General features: G+C 41.4%; 1 pseudogene; it reads right to left on the reverse strand.

Moving 5' to 3' along the window:
- Nucleotides 1-4,189: 4,189 nt before the first annotated feature.
- On the reverse strand, nucleotides 4,190-6,434 carry LOC148183290 (uncharacterized; annotated as a pseudogene).
- Between the last annotated feature and the right edge of the window lie 5,514 nt (nucleotides 6,435-11,948).

Raw genomic sequence — 11,948 nt, forward strand, 5'->3', positions numbered from 1 at the left:
TGATGTCAACACAAAAACGTTGCATCTGCTAATTCGGGTTGTTTTGGGGTAAGCTGAAGCATTTTACTACCAGTAGGGTTCTAATGTCCAAATTTCACACATTCAGTCTCATTGGGGTAGAATCGCTTGCTACTAAGTAAATTTATTTCTTGAGGGTCCTATGGCAAAGATTTAGTTAAACTTGCTAATAGCATGGCAGTACAATGACTAGTGTTTTTAACAGTAGAACAATTGTTGGTGGCCTAACTATTAAAATCGTCAAGGTTATACTCAGGAGCTCCAACTAAGCAGGTGCGAAAAGGATCAGTAGCTGCTGTCAGGTGCAAACAAAAGGCAGGATTGTTAGTTCGATTGGCTCATGTAACCCAAAAATTAGCTCGAGTTTCTAGTCCTTGATTCGTTACAAACACAAAGATTCATTATCGCCATAATACTCTTCATAATGTTTCATACACAAAATACGATATTTGGAATCAGCTATTTTAGTAAATACAATAAATTTTGCTCTTTTTACTAATTGTGTTAAATTTACATAGGCTTGTGCTAATCTAAGCTCTTCACATTCAAATAATTTTTCTGCTTGATCAAAAGTTAATTCAGAATTATTTAACCACTGTCTTAACAAACTCAAATAGCTATATTGAAGCTGTCTTCTACACTTATTACACCCTAAAAAAAATTCTACACTATCTTCAGAATAAAATGTTTGATAACAATTCTCACAATATACATAAGATGTCAGCTAACCACTACAACCACAATTTGGCTGAATAATTTCTCTGCGCCTCCTTTCTAGCAATGCAGCAACTAGCTCTTGACAGTTGATTGTAGATGGTGTGCCCAGATTATCTCTTCCTAGGAGCTGTCCTAGGAGATCAATTATTGGGGCAAGTCGTTGTCTCCACCGCCAGCATCTTTGGGTTTCTGCTTCAATATCCAGGGCTTCACCCACTTAGCAGGCAACCAAAAGGTATTATCTCCTGTGGAAACACAAGCACATCCACGGCCCCAGGTTAACAACCTGGCTGGCCCTTGCCAGCTGTTTGTTTTTTGGTCCCAAATCTGTACAGACACTTCATGCCTAACCAAGGCATCTGAAGGAGGAGAAAAATGAAAACTTATTGGAAGCAAATATTGTTGCTGATTTGTATGGTCACTTACAGGATTCTTCCAATTTAATACATAGAGAGCTTTATGTAGTGTTTCCAAAGGAGATATGACCTCCCCCTCTTTTTTCAAAACGGACAAAAGACGCTTAAGATCTTGATGCCGACGTTCAATGATGGCTTGGCCTGTGCTATTATAGGGAACACTAAAAGTGTGTTTAATTTTCCACTGAGTTAAAAACTTCTGCACACAGGCACTGGTATAGGCAGGGCCATTATCTGTTTTTATTTCTTGAGGGACACCTAGTACTGCCAAGGCTTCCAGCCAGTGTCTTCTGGCACTTTTAGCAGTTGCATTTGATAATGCCGTTGCCCATGTTGCTTTACTATATGTGTCAACTGTCACATGTAAATGTTTCAGACGCCTAAATGGTGCAAAAATGGTGACATCAGTTTGAAAAAGAAGGCTCGGCTGTAATCCCCTAGGATTAGTGCCATCACTTTGTAAGGGAGGAATCCTAGCACAGTCAGGGCAAGCCGCAACAATCACCCTGGCATCTGATTTTGAAATTGCAAATTCTTTTTGCAAGCCTTTAGCAGACTGATGAAAAAAGGAATGGGCTCTTGTTGCATTCTGATATTTGTCAGAATCAACTTCTGTTGCAGCAGCTGTTACTGCAGTGTCGATTGTTGCATTTCCTTGCACAAAAATACCAGGCAAGGTAGTATGACTACGAATTGCCATAACAAATAATTTGTGTTTTCTGTTATTAACCAAATTATAAAGATCAGTAACACATGTAGCAAGAACTGGGTTTGAAAAGCTGCCTAACAGTGCATCTTCAAGTCTATTGGTAATTGATGCCACATAAACTGAATCAGTGATCAAATTAACAGGTTCAAAATTAAAATGAGTAAGTGCTAACAAAACAGCTTTTAACTCTAAAATTTGAACAGAATTCTTGTAATCTGTTTCAACATGAACACGCCAATTATTATTTTCTTGTATAGCATAACCATATTTTCCTGTTCTCCCACCAGCATCAGTAAACACATTCACAGCATTACAAATAGGTTTTTGGGTTAAAATTGGTTTTCCTTTCAACACTAATTGTGTCGAAAACAAAGGATGTGCAGGAAAATTATTATCAATTTCAATGCCATGAGTGGCGGTAGCAAAAGTTAAAGATGACAACATCCATTCACCTAACAAATCTAGTGAATCATAAGGAACAACAATTTTATCTGGTTCTTGGCCAAACACATGGCGTACTCGGCTTCTGCTTTTTAGTATCAATTGTCCAACGCTATCAATTCTTTGAAGGATTGTAGTCCGTGGTTTAAATGTGGTAAAAACCCACTCTAAAAGAAAAAATTGGTTTTGTTCATTTATTTGTCCAATAATAGCTGCTATTTCAACGGCTTGGTTTCTAACATATATGCACAATGGAAGCAGAGGTTGAAACATATATGCTTGTGTGTTTGCTATTTTCTCTTCAATGGTTTGTAAGGCTGTCAATTCTGGTTCTTGCAATGTCCGCGGATCAGTTGGATGCTTGGAGCCTTGCAAAAGCTGAAACAATGATTTTAAATCTTCATTTGTGACACCTGCCCAGTTCCTTAGCCATTGGATATCTCCCACGAGTTTCTGAACATCATGTACTGTATCAATTTGATAGTGCAAAGCAAGCTTGTTGGGCCTAATTCTCGTTTTGCTGACTTGCATCCCTAAATAAGACCAAGGTTCTGTTCTTTGAACCTTTTCTTCAGCTATGGACAAACCCCACCCATTCAAGTCTCGAACCAGTTCAGTTTCTTCTTGAACAGACAAAGGTTGTTCAGAGGCTATGAGAATGTCATCCATGTAATAAACTAGTTTTTCAGGATGATCAGTTCTCCACCTGGCCAATGCCTGGTCTACAAACCATTGACATATCGTAGGACTGTTTCTCATTCCTTGTGGCAACACTGTCCATTCATAGCGATGCATTGGTTCTTTGTTGTTTTCTACTGGTACACTGAATGCAAAGCATTTACAATCATCTTCATGCAGGGGAATGCTAAAAAAGCAATCTTTTAAATCTATTACTAAAAGTGTCCATCCCCTAGGAAGAGTTGCAGGGGAAGGCAATCCAGGTTGCAAAGCTCCTAGTGGATGCATCTGAGCATTCACTGCTCGCAAATCATGTAACAATCTCCATTTTCCTGATTTTTTCTGTATCACAAAGATAGGAGTATTCTAGGGACTAGTAGAAGGACGAATATGATTGAGGCGGAGTTGCTCATCTACTAATTCTTTCAAATGACCCACCTTTTCAATGGGAAGCAGCCACTGTGCAACCCATACTGGGTCATCTGTTTTCCATGTCAGTTTTATGGTGGGGGGTTTGTTTTGCTCAGTGGCCGCACTCAAAAAACCTGAGTTGTAAGGGTTAATTTCCATTGTGCTAAAGCATCACATCCTAGTATCCACAAAGGTGTTTGCATTACATAAGGTTTCACAAAAGCAATATTTTTCTCTGCATCTTCTATTCTAATAAATTTGGTACTTTCCATTGTGGGGGCAGTTCCCACTACTCCCGAGATATTTACAGATGCAGCTTTCAATGGCCAGCTATTAGGCCAATATTGTTGAGGCACAATGGTTACATCTGAACCTGTGTCCATCATCATTTCTGTTGAAACTTGTTGTTTATCTTCAGGATGAGTGAGGGTAACTAGCCTAGTTGGCCGGTTCTGTCCAACGGCTTCAGCAAACATTATGGCCATTCCGGTACTTCCGAAAACTCCCTTTTCTCTAATTTTGTCTTGATTCGGTCTCGGAACTTGTGCTTTAAAGGGTATTAATTGTGCAATTTTACTGCCCTTGGGTATTGTTACAGGAGGATTAAATTTTGACACCATTATCATGATGACTCTTGTGTAGTCACTATCTATAAGCCCTGGTAACACAAAAAGGCCAACTCGAGATGCTGATGATCTTCCAATTAATAAAGCAGACAGACCATAACCTAAAGGTCTTTCTTCTGTTGAAGGGATCACATGAACTTTTATATCTAAGATTGTGATGGTGTCTGCCACTGCTAAATTGACTCCGGTGCTGCCTCTTGTTGCTGATGTGATGTGGGAGAGGCAGCCATCACTGTCGGGAGGTTTTGGATCGCCGCACCCCTCACACGGCTCTTCTCGTTTCCCAGAATGGGTTGCAGAGGTGTTCCATCTTTCTTAAATTTTGATCTGCATTCAGTCGCTTTGTGCCCAAATTTATTACAACGATGACAAGTACCTATAAAAGCAGCGCTTAGTAGGGTAACAGCATTAGGTTTTCCTTTGTTTGGACAATTTTTTCGAATGTGACCAGGTTGGCTGCAATTAAAACAATTGGGATTGGGACCTTTATCCCCTTTTCCCTGCACGGGAAATTTCTGCAAAGCCGCAGCCAATGCGGAGGCATGGATCATGGCCTTTTCCTTCTCTTCTTCTAGAGGTGCGCGTGAACATTGCTCGATAATCTGCATTAATTTCGCTCCAGCAGGCAAGGCAGCAATTAATCTCTTACAACTACGATTTGCATTTTGTACAGCAATCTCCTTTACTAGGGTATCTTTCATGTCATGTGGCACATCTGGTGCTATTTCCACCCCTTCCTTAATCCTGTTGACAAAGCTGAGAAAAGGTTCAACAGGGCTTTGCATGATTTGTAAGTACGGCTGATGAGGTTTCCCCACTTGCGGCAGTGCTGAAAAGGCTTCTAAGGCAGCAGCCTTAGATTGTGTTAATACACGAGTATTCAGTGCAGCTTGTCGCCGTGGGTCACTATAAACACCCGTGCCCATTAACTGTTCCAGGGAAGCTGTACGCAGTGGATCTCCAACTGGCAAATCTAAATTCTCAACTTGTTTTGCTTCCAAGCGCTCTTGCCATTTTTCTTGAAATAACATGTAGCTAGTCAGCCCAAGCAACATTTCAAATAGACCCTTTATATCTGCCGGCACTAGCTGTTGATATTTTATTATCGCCTCTACTTGCCTCTTGATCAGGCGATTATCAATTCCATAATCCATCACTGCCTTCTGCAAGCGAGATACTAAATTTCAATTTAATGGTTCCCAGTCTCCCCCTGCTGGTGTGGTAATAACTGGCACAGAAAAGAATTGAAAATTCCCAGTTAATTCTGCATTAGTCACAACCCCTTTCCATCTTTTTGCCATATCAAATTTTGGATCTATTGGTGGATCTGGGGGGGTTGTCTTGATCTTTTTCCCCACTTATCCACTGCGATAATTTTTCTCCTATCGATCATGGGTCTTGTTTTGCTTGAACATGTGGAGAATATTGTTGCTGCCATTCTCTTATTTCTCTCTTTTCCTCTGGCGTTATTCGAGCCACAGTTCCATACTTGGAACAAAGATAATTATCAGCCTCCTCCACAGACCATTCCCCATTCTTTACATAATTCAAAAGGACCTTGCGTTTGCTTAATGACAAAGATTGTGACGGCCCCGGAGATGGCTGTTTAGGTGTTAAAGGGGAAGGTCCCGGCACACTATCATTTAGATCTCCTAATTGACTTTCAATGTTCTTAAGTCCACTCACAATTGCATCGTGTGCCTTTTTATATGCTTGTTTTACAGTAGTAGACTTTGCATCTCGATCTAAACGTTGCATTTCTTGTAAAAGCTGCGTCATAACTCTTGCTTGCTGTGATAATAGAGTTTTTAATGCCTCCGATTCAGTATCAGAATCAGGAGGGAGGGGAGCCAAGACTGGATCTACTTCCATAGGCAGCAGTGGAGCAAAGGGTGACATTGAGGGGTTTACAGGGGACGATGTCTCCGGGACTTGGGAATTACCGTCCCATGGTGGAATCAAATCATCATAGGGTCCCTTACAAGCTGGAGCAGCAACCATATGAGGGGTAGTAATATTTTCGTTACTCCGATCACAGTCATTTTCACTCCCTGGCTGCTTGTTACTCAACTTTTCAGCTGCTTTTCCTTCTGCCACAGCGTAAACCCCTTTCACAGCTGCCTCGATCTCAACTTCTGCACCCAGCTGCTCTATCATTAGTCTAACTTGACGATACGTTTACACTAGAGCTTTAGCTTCTTTTGAGCCAGACTGTACAGCTTGCCATAAATCTTCTCCCACCCTTTTCCAGGCGGCATTAGTAAAAACATCGTCAGTCTCAGTGATTAATCCCTGCCGCTTTGCCCAAAATAATAAATCTGTCAGAAGTGTACGATCTAAAGGAGTCCCCGCTTTCTGACTCATCCAGAGCAAGGCTTCTATTGTAGCTTTCTCCACGGCTGATACAGCATTGCCCATCCCACCAATTTCTAGCTCGTAGGCTGCCGACTCACCGGTCGATCCGTGGCCACACGCGTCTCTCTCGGACGCCCGGTCGCAACCGCCGTGGGATTCTTCTTCTTTTCAGCCTTAGATCATGCCAGACTGCTCACATCTGGGACCGAAGCTCATCATGTAGAGGTCACCAAGATGTTAAGTCCAATCTTAAGGCAGGAATCAGACAGCACACCAATATGATGTGGAACCGAGACCTTTATTTTTTGCTCTTGCATTATTTATATAGTTTAAGCCAAGCATCTAAAAATAGAATACAAACTTATAGCTCTAATTTATAACACTGTTTGCGTTCTTCTCTAAACACGTTACTATCTTTATCTTAAAGCAAATTACCAGATGTTTGCAGACCTTTGTTTGATCCTTGTTCTTGCTAAACAAGCAGGAATATTTATCACCTTGTTTTCTTTGGCAGTCTACTGTTAGGGTCAGCATGCTCTGTAAAGAGGCTGTAAGCCAAGCACACCTGCAAAAGCCTCAACATTATGGTATCTTGGTCAATTTTTTAAAAAGCTTTAAGTTGACGAGCGTTGGGTGTCAAGTTGGAGTGCAATGGTTTTTTAAACAGGATCATTTAAAAGGTTTCAAAGCTTGTGCAGGCTTTGACCTAGTGAGCACTAGTCAATCACAAGACATATTTGCCATTTCACTAATTAGATGTGTTTACAATAAGGTAAATAAGCTCTGTTTGTTGTGGTAGCTGAATAGGTTGTCATTACTCACCTCTGTTTTCAGCCTTAACAACTATAATATGAACATAACTTAACCTGTTAAACACAGAAGGGTGTAGCAATCTTCTCCTGGGGGACCCCTCCGTTCTACCCCCCGTGGTGAGAGGCCTGCTCTTCACAGAACACGGGCAGGAGAGGGAACCTGGAGTGGATACAACATGAACTAAAAGTATCTTAGACAAAGGAGGCTCAGACTTGCTTGGAGTATTCCCAGGTTTATTGTACGTGGTCCATCCAGGGCAAGAAAGAGACCAAAATGCCCTGGGTCTTATCTCTTATACTAGGGGGCAGGGGTGATCAGAGGACACAGGGAAGTTACAGCCAATGGGACAGGGGAAGGGGAAAAGGTTTTCAGGTAGGGACTAACATTACACAGACTGAGGGTGAGTTTTACCCTTGGGACATAGCATGATTTTTAAATGCACTACAACAGAAGGGTGTTTAGCATAATATGCACTTATCCTATTATGAACAGTAAGACAATACATCCAATCAAAACAATAAGCACTACAAAACAAAAATATTTATAACTGCTTAAATGCTTACCATCTCCCAGGGTCTGTTATAGCTGGGGAGCCCCTTTTCATAGCAATGACTTAGAAAGATTTTACCCACAGCATATCTTGCAATTTTACCTTGAAAAGGGGTCAAGCTTTTACAAGACTAAATTTACAAGTCAAAGTAACTTGATTTCATTTTTAGTACAGAAACACTTGGGTTTGATGGCATATTTCCCTGCCAGCCAGGGCCATAGCTTGGCCAGAGCCAAGGCCTTAGTTGGGAGGGTTTTCCCTAACATATTTTAAAACCAAACTTTATTAATATTTATTGGAAAAGTTCCCTAACATAACCAACTTACGAATATTTAAAGGAATGTACACAAGTAACATCAAATAATATCTTATGGCTGGATCCTTGTTTGTGCTATATGACAAAGTCAGAAAGTACCTTAAGACTTGATTAGCATAAGAGATCTGATAGCCAGGATGCCTTGGCAGGAACAAACAGAGCTTTGAAGATTGCAAGAAGATTGAATCAATGTTGAAATATGCATGTTTGTTTGTATGTTTGTATGATGTTTATCTCAATCATAGGAAAAAATTACTAGCTTTCCTAGAATGGTATATAAGCTTATGTAGTCCACAGTAAAATCAGATTCTGATCACCAAGTCAGTTGTCCCCCTTTCTTTCCATTGCAGATAATTGGTGCTCACCACGTGAGAAAAAGAACCGGCTTAACTGGTGGCACTCGGTGTGCCCCCGGAACTGATCGTGGCAGTGAAAGAACCACGTCTGGGCCCACAATCACCTGATCAGCTGTGACGAGACAGGTGAGCTGGGGGGACTATGGGACAGAACGTGTCCAAAGAGAGAGACATTTATGAAACTATGCTCACTCTTTTGAGAAAGCATGGCTCCCCCATCCTAAAACACAACCTTAAGTCACTTTTATGACGGGTGTCATGCATGTTTCCCGATGCCACTTCCTCTTCTGTTTTTACCCTCTGCTTCTGGGACAAGGTTGGTGTTAAGCTCTAAGACCTAGCCACCCTCTTTGGACACAAGCCAGAGCTGCAAATGCTTCCTGCTTGGAGGGTGGTTATGGACATGATTAAAAGAGAGGGGGGCCGTGAGGCTGCTTGCGAGGCCACGTCTGAGACGGCCCCGGCATCCGTGCTGGACTAAAACCTGCCCAGAACCCACTCCCCGTCCCCTGTCTGCACGCCCTCCCCAATGAGCACCAGGGGTAGAGCCCAGTCACCCCCTCCAGCCTCACTGCTATTCTGCCAGCGATCTCAGAGCCGCTGGGCCGGACAGGATGGGATGCTTATGCAGTGGACACTGACTCCGGCAGTGAAGGGGAGCTGCACCCTTTCAAACCTGGCCCTGAAAAAGATCCGGTCTTATTCCCTTCTGTGAAAAACGACTTTCACTTTTCCTGGTAAATTTTAAAAGGTTTAATAGAAAAGACAATAGGCAACAAAGACAATAAAGCAAAGGGTTAAAACGGCCAGGTGCTTGGCATTCTGCCAAGAGCACACCTGGTGTTTTGGAAACACCCTTTATATACCATTTCCATTGCATCAGCCTGTTGCATATCCATAAACAGTTATACATATTTAAACTTTTCCAAGAACTGTTTTGCATGGCCACTCCGCCTTTTTAGAGCATGTGTCTATCTTCATTATCTCCTTCAGTTTGGTCCTTGGTCCATTCTCTCCACAGAAGCTACATGTTGATAATTGGCATATCATCAGTGGGGTCCCCATCATATGTTCACTGGATGTTATCTCAGACAAGCATGACTATCGGCTATTCCACTACTATGCTTAAGTTTAGTTAAAATAAAAACTGTAGCAAAACCACTTTAACAATATATATATATTTGACATTCATTCCAATATTCTGTAAAAAGCCAATATTATAGGATGTATTTATAACACTTCTCATATGCATAATAATTGGATATAGATAAAAAAGAAAGCCCTTAAGGACAGAGACTTTAACACCCCAGCAAAAATCTTTGTGGCCTCTGTGCAACTTACCCCTAGGGGAGGAAACCCAGAGATGGAGCCCTTAGGCCACTCAGAAATTAAGGCTAATCTATGCAGCTTCAAGTTCCACCAGAATGGCCGGCCTTTACAGGGGATCTCATCTCAAATGGCGGATGGCGATGCGTGCAAACACAAATCCCACAGTGGACACAGCAGCAGATGCAGCAACCAGGAGCAGCTGTCAGCTTCCAACCTGCCCAGCCCCCCACACTAGACCATCTCTGACCTACATCCAGCCACCGCAGGGAGCGCCAAACTGAACATATCAACCAGTAACACAGTAACATTGTCTGATTGCTCAGTATTTTGTCTCCCTATGGAAATTTCTTGACCCTTGAAAACTGGTTACCACGCTTTGCTTGTTGGTAGATCTTCCACCTCGACAACAGGATTATTTGTGTTGCCAGGAGTTATTGACTCTGACTTGGTTGGAGAGATAAAGATAATGGTTTGGACCCCTCAGCTGCCCTGTGTGTTCCCAGCCGTGAGCAATCTTATAAATGAAAATGCTAGACTTGCCAATACGTCTAGCAATATAGCAAATTTATTAATTTGTTGGATGAAAGGTGAGCAAATTTTACAGAGTGCTGGGTGCATTGAGGGTCTCTGCCCTAAGCAACACACAAACTCAGGGTTTGAACGGTAGTCTCATATCATTCTAGGCACTTCACTTCCTCAATTTTTCAGTTATTTTCTACTTGCTTTTTCTTCATAATTAGCAGTTGTGGTTTTTTGGACATCTGTTGGGGAGGTGGTCCAAGATGGTCGTCTCATGTCTCTCCAGCCTCCCATTCTTCTTTTAAAATATCTTTTTTTCCATTAGCATTATTTTTGGTTATACAGTTTGCTTAAGCAAGAATATATTCTTTTAGTGTCAGGAAAATGAATCCACAAACACCAGAGATTTATGTCCAAAAAAGAGACAGAGGAGTACTTTTACTTTATTTGAATAAAGGGAGAGGCCATGGGGAATTCCCCTGGGGTGTCTCAAAATTTTGGAGGATGCAGACTCCTTTTTATCCTAATTTCCTGACCACAGGTCCCTCTCTTTCCCCATTGGCTGAGGTACTTGAGAGATACAGACTTCCCGGAATGCCTGATACCTAAGATTCCCCTCTAATGTATAACCCTCCCTCTTAACTTTTAATTCTTATGGAATTTATAGTGTTTCTCCATTGTCTCTTTCATCTTTCAATATCCAATTTCATTTATCAGCAAACCTACAGTTTGTGTGTGAAGGCAAATATCTTTTTTTCCATTCATCAATCACTGGAGTCCATACAATTATTTCTTTTATCTCTCAGTGCTAGTTTTATTTACCAGCAGACCCACAGCTTGTTTGTAAAGACAAATCCATCATTCCTCTCAATCAGCATGCATTCTGCAAGCCTTCTTTCAATCATTTCACAACCTGAAGCTAACATGACTAAAAATGTCTTCATAGGGCCTCTTCCTCAGTTATTACAAAACTCAAAGTTAGCATGTTTCAAAATGCCTTTGTAGAACTTTGCAGCTCATGTTGGTCCTACTTCCCTTTTTTAAGTGGTTACAAATACTTCCATACCCAAAAACCAATTTATAGCTTGCACAAAGGATAGTTTAAAACTTATACTACAAGGTAGTTTAAAGCTTATATTACTTACTTGCAAGTACTTCAAATTTTGTTGTTAAAACAAACTGTTAGCTAAAAGCTTATTGCTATATAATTACCTTGTTAAACTTTACTTCCATGCCTTACTTTAGCTGTTTTTTAAAACTTTTCTTTATAATAATCGCATGGTTTCTGTCTGCATTGCCCGCAGACACACATACATAGGTGGGTGCTATTCGATTGACATGAATCACAACTTGATTTTTCACAACAATATAGCCCAACTCATACTTTTCCCAGCAGCACCCCTAACTGCACCGCGAATAGCTGAAAAGAGGGGAGGTGGGTTTGGTTCTACAGGGGTCCCACAGCTTTTTGGGCACAGCGTATTACACCTCAATGTCCCACATGTCAATGCAAAGTGACTGAATAGCAGAAGCATAGTTTTAACAGGGCTCATTGATACTGGAGTCAATGTGACTGTTATCTCATAAAGCCAATAGCCCAGTGATTGGCCATTAACAGCTGGCCTCAGATGCTCTCCGGCATGGGTGGGAATAGCCAAAGCCTGCAAAGCCAGCACTTGGTACAAATTACAAGA

Source organism: Pseudopodoces humilis, chromosome 12, assembly GCF_049639895.1.
Source record: "Pseudopodoces humilis isolate 2021_Gansu_Grassland_sample_001 chromosome 12, ASM4963989v1, whole genome shotgun sequence".
NCBI classification, from domain to species: domain Eukaryota; kingdom Metazoa; phylum Chordata; class Aves; order Passeriformes; family Paridae; genus Pseudopodoces; species Pseudopodoces humilis.